Raw genomic sequence first — 6,069 nt, forward strand, 5'->3', positions numbered from 1 at the left:
ACATTCCTGCTATTTTCTAATGCATTTAAATTAAAAATCAAATCCTCATATTGTGAATTGAAGAAAACTTACCCTGAAGATGCTTTTCTCTTAGCATCAGTCCTCTTGTGAAGAAGTAGAGCGTCTGAGTCAGACTGAAAGGAATTACCCTGAGTTCTATCTGTTGTGGCCAGTGAGCATTTCTTCTCCTCAAATACTGGAGAAAAATTAAAAACCTAAGCATATTAAAATTAACTTTGTGGACCTGGTAGGTTTTAAGAGTGCTGCTAGTTGTCACTGTCTAGACTTTAATGGCCACAATGCCCAGCTGAAAGGAATGGCCGTTGGTCACTGGTTTCTCCCTACTTGTTGCAGATCTCTTGGAAATGCTAGAAGAGTAGTAGCAAATTGTGATTTTTAATGAAGAAGCAAAGGGTGGCTCTGTAATTTATGGGACTCCTTAGCTGACATAAAAAACTACAGGAAATAACTGCATTGCCAGAATGATCAGTGGTGGGAATTTACTGTCCTGCCCTTTTAGTTAATATCCATCCAAAGAGAAATGTTATAAAAATGGAAGAAACCATTATACCTTTTGATATGGAGTATCTTAGACAAAACAGAGTTCACAAAATAGAATGCTGAACTAGAGACCCAAGTTTCGACTGTGACTGTCATCATCTCACTGATGTTACTTTACCTTCCTGTGCTTTCTTTTTTCTATGAAAAGGCACTAATGATCATATTTGACACTTTCCCTACCCAGAGATAACAAAAGGATGCTACAGTGCCTGTTAAAGTATCTTGAGCTCCTTAAATAAAAGGTGCTAAATAAATACACAAGAATCTACTTTCAGAAAAAGGTAGTATTCTTTCCCACACTGATCCTTACTAATTCTATATTGATCCAAAGACAATGAAATGATAGGAAATGTATAGCAAATATAAAAAGGTCTGTGTCTATATTGTAGAGATGTATGTAACAAATGTAAACAGAATGAAATGAAGACAATAATGAAAAATTGGGGGAGAGGGGCATGTGATAAAGACTTTATTAAACTTGTATTTGACCATAGAGAATTTTTTTTTTCATGGCTTGCTTAAACAGAGTTCTTTGTGAAATAATGGTCTGACTTGTTCCTGATCTCTGTGGTGTGCCATGAGGTCAAATGTTAGTTATGTTGTGTCTTATTGGTGGAAACCTCAGCAACAGAGTTGGGACAGAAAATGCCTTGCTATGATGATATAGCGTATTATGATAGATATATCATATATGCTATTTATCTCATAAGAAAATTCTTTAAAATACAGGTTGGCTATGCAAAGAGTTGAAAGGGATGTGGAATTTAGGGTTTCCTACTCACATTTAACTCTACTACCAAAAGAAGGAAGAATTAATTTCTCTTTCTACCTTAAGCACAAAGGGCAGTTTGATGTCTTGAAAGCTTCATGTGAGGAAGGGGGTGCTGTGTCACAAACCACCACCCCAAGACTTAGTGGCTTGAAACAGTCACCATTTATTGAGCTCACAGTTCTGTGGGTTGGTTCAAGTTGGTTGGCTCTTCAGGCCTGGGTGAGCTCAGCTGGGTTTGCTCCACCCATGTGCAATCTGCAGGCTGGCCGGCTGGGGGTTGGCTGGGCTAGACTGAGCCCTCTTCACACAGGCCCTCACACTCCCAGAAAGCTAGCCTAGCCATGTTCTCATGGCGGTGGTAGTGTTCCCAGAGACAAGCAAAAATGAGCCACGCTTTTCGAGACTAGGCTTGAACTGGCACACTGGCACTTCTGCTACATTCTGTTGGCCAAAGCAAGACACAAGGGCCCACCAGATTCAAGAGGTGGGGAAATAGACCCCCACCTCTTGATAAGAAGAGTTACAGGGTGACATTGGGAGAAGGGTGGATACAAGGGAAGAATGGGGCTCCTTTTGCCGTCTATCTACCACAGTGACATTGTTTGAATAAAATGGCACAGGGAAGAGTGCATCTGGAGCAGGAGTGGAGCAGTTCCCAGCCTCTAATAAGTGGTTCCTTCTCTGGTGGTCGAATTCCTTTGATGCACAGTACAGTGGATTCCTACAACTGGAAGGACACCAACATTCACATTTAAGTATTGAAACTTCTTCCAAAGCCAAATATGCATGATTGGAGAACTGGATCTACTTTTCTACTGCATTCCATCGGCACAGAGCACTGATAAGTGACTATTTGTAAAGTCAAGAAAAATGGTGAGATCGTTTGGGTAGAGGAACCTGTTACATAAATGGATGTTGTTGGTGTTCACTCTTCATGCTGGTTCAACAAACAGACTCTTTATGGGTAGGTACTGGGCAAAAGGGTGAGCTCGAGCAAAGGTAGTGTCTTTGGTGGGAGAGATGTAATTTTGAAACATTTGCTCTTTGACAGTTGCTGATGGCACATGACTCCCCTTGGCCATCTGGTTTGGGGAGTTTTGAGGTTCTCCAGGCATGAGTTGCAAGCATTCAAAGCCTTAAACATTCGATTGTGAATCATCATTTTTATTAGTGTGCTTTTAACGCTTGGGCCCTGAGCATCCCTGAGAAACGAGATAAAGATAGCTGGAGAGTCCTAAGGAGTCTAGGAATGTCCTACAGAGCAGGGAAGACTGTGGACATTGCTCTGCTCCAGGGCACCAGAGGAGCAGCTGGGAAGGGATTATCTGTGACATTCCTGACCCTCAGGGCTGTTCCACAAACACTAGCTTGCAACTATTAAGGCCTTGCCAAAAAGAGGTGGGACCTAAAGTTGGGCAGTGGTGGAATGAGCAGTGGGCACAAACATGTCAGGTAGGTTCACTGAAGCCAAACCCAAAGGATCAGGGGGGCCAAGGCACTGGAAACCCTGGACCAACACTCCCCTGGCAGCCCCCACTAAGAAACTGTCTCCCTGGGTAAAACAACCCCATGTCCCCCAAGGGTTGAACAAGGGGAGCACTGAATAAATTTCCAAGTTGGGAGGGACACCTAAGTGACCTCTGACTGTGACCCCTTCACCATGGTTTTTCATGGCTCTTAGAAGTCTAACTTTCTGTCTGTCTGTCCACCTCACTACTCCACAGTTATTAACCCCAGATTGAAACTCATGCTTGTCTAACATCTTTTTCCTCCATTCCCCTTAGTAAAACTGACATGCAGGAACACTTTCCGAAAAATCTTAATTTAAGAATAAGATTACCAATAGCATAAAAGTTAAAGTGACAAATTCCAGGTCTATGACAGTAACTTCATTCTACCACAGGGGCTGGTGAAGTTACCCTGTCCCCCTCTGTAACGGAACAAGCAGAAGGTTTGCAATCAGACCTGGAATCAAAACTCAGACGCTATTGACTTCCCTTGTGCAGCCGCTTCGTTTCTTAGCCTTGTTTTCTACATGTGTAAATTGAAGATAACAATATTAGTTTATAGGGCTGGTGTGAGGATGAAATGGGATGAGGTACAACCAAGCACCGCAGAGTTCCTAGAAGATACCAGTTGTGGAGACCCACCTGTCATGCGTCACTCTCCCTCTCTGTCTCTTACATCTGTCCTTTCCTGGACATGGCCACAGTCTCAGACATCATGTTCCCTTCCTGAATTGGACCACGTAACTGTAAGCTAACTATGCCCATCCCAGACACCTTCCTACTCTTTGAAACCAGGTCCAAGGGCACCTTTTCCACAGTCAATTGACAAGATTATGGTGGTTGACCCGAAGTTCTCATCTTCTGACATCACACACTGAGGGAAGTGGACTTGTGCCATGTAGCTCCATGATACACTGCCTTAGCAGGACAGCACAGTTAGAATGGGCCTCGGTGGGCCTTCCGCTCCAGCCACTAACATTTGGGGAGAGTGAAGGATACTAGGATGTATAGGTTAAAAGGCCGTGTTTCTTTGTCTCCCAGTGTCCTGGATGTCTCTCCCAGTTTGAGGAGGATAATAAATTGGCCACCAGCTTGGAAGAGGTGGCATTATAGACCCAAGCCCCTTTGGAAGGGGATTGGAGCCCAGTAAAAGCTTTCACTGTGACCCAGGCTCTTGATTTCTCGTGGGCAGCAGTAGCCCCAGAAACAAAGGCTACATGGACTAAAGTCACGAGAAAGACTACATTCTTATGATAAGACTGTTATGAGTTGCCTTAATTTAAACAGAGGCAGTAAAACATCTTACCCTAAAATGGAAAAGCGAATTCAATTTAATTGGCTTTTATGGCCTCTCTATTTCAATGGCAAAGAGACCATTAAAAAAATGCATATTTAAAGCTCTTAGAAGAGCTTTTTCTAAATACTTACTGTATCAGTGGAAAAATAAGCATAATTTTTTATATCAGGGTTTCTTTGTGATTTATATCCAGTAAATTTCACCCTTTTTGGTATTATACAGTTTTATGAGTTTTCACAAAAATATATAGTTGTGTAACCACCACCACCACAATCAAGATACAGAGTATTTTCAGCACCTCAAAATTTCCCCTCTTTCCCTTTATGGTCAATCCCCTCTCCACTACCTCCCACCCCTGGCAGCTGCTATCTGTTCTTTGTCCCTACAGTTTTGCCATTTCTAGAATGTCATATAAATCGAATCATAGAACAGGTAGCCATTTGAGTTTGGCTTCTTTCAACATAATGCCCTTGAGATCTGTCCAAGTTGTTGGGTACATCATTAGTTAGTTCCCTTTTGTTACTGAGTAGTATTCCATTGTATTTATGTACCACAGTTTATCTATTCACTAATATTTGGGTTCTTTCCAGTTTGGGGCAATTACAAATAAAGCAACTATAAAACTTACGTGGACATGTGGTTTCATTTCTCTTGGGTAAATACCTAGGAGTGCGATTGTGGGACTATACAGTAAGTATATATTTAACTCCACTAGAAACCACAAAATTGTTCTCCAAAGTAGCAGTGCCATTTTGCATTCCCATCAGCAATGAATGGGAGTTCTGGTTGTTCCACATCCTCACTAGTACTTGGTATTGTCAGTTGTTCATATGTTTTAATTTTAGCCATTCTAATAGATGGATAGTATCTCATTGTAGCTGTAATTTGCAGCCCATGACCGAGCATCTTTTCATATGCTTATTTGACCATCTTTATCTCTTATTTGGTGAAGTGTGTGTCAAATCTCTTGCCCATTTTTAAATTCTGTTGTTTATTTTCTTATTGAGTTTTGAAAGTTCTTTATATATTCTGGATACAAAAATATATAGATTTTTAGGACCTTACTATTTCAGTGAAAAAGAAACCATGGAAAGATATATTTTTAAAGCTTTTAGGGTATTCTGTAGGTATTTACTACCATTAGTAAAAAGTAAAGACATTATCGTTTTTCAGTTTTTAACAAAAATTGAGTTCCAGGAGACATATGTCAGTAACGTTTATTCAGAGTAGATGTTTCCACAATAAAGCCTGTTTTCAAAGTGGAATTCCTAGTGTCGGGGCCTAGAGCCATCATTTGCTCAGTGGGCTGCCAGTCCTGTAAGGCTGTATCGAATGCCACAGTCACCCTGCCCGGAGGCACGTTCACCCATGGAAACTGCATTTTGTCATAAACATGCTGATATAAATGTCTTTTATTGGTTGAGGAAATGGGATATTTTTCTATTGATATTTTCTGATTTCATGATTTTATATATTAATATTCTAATGATGAGGTGTTGAGTTAGGGAAAAATAAAAACTCCAAATGGCATCATCATCATCCTCTATGTCTGGAAATGGAGAGAGCAGGTGGCCGTGGGCTTGGTCTTGTTATAGTGGGAAAGGCCGTTTGCCATGGGCTATATTGGCCTAGAGAGTGACAGGAGCTGCTGTGCCCTGACAGAAACGCCTCCACAGGTGTCCCCTGGTCTGCAGGTCCCCTGGTCTGGGGGACGAGGAAGGCAAGACTGCATGGAAGCGCAGCAGCCTCCTGAGAGGTTCGACACGTGGGAGCTTCTTGAAGGATTAGCCTCATCCTAAGGGAGGTCCCCTGGCAGGAAGGACACCGAGGCTTCCAGAGTGGCACTTGGGCTGGTGGTAAAGAATTGGGCCTGGACAGGTGGACACTCCTACAGGCCCAGCCCCCCAGACTCTTCTCTGGAGATAATGGCT

The sequence above is a fragment of the Equus caballus genome, chromosome 8 (genome assembly GCF_041296265.1).
Source record: "Equus caballus isolate H_3958 breed thoroughbred chromosome 8, TB-T2T, whole genome shotgun sequence".
NCBI lineage: Eukaryota > Metazoa > Chordata > Mammalia > Perissodactyla > Equidae > Equus > Equus caballus.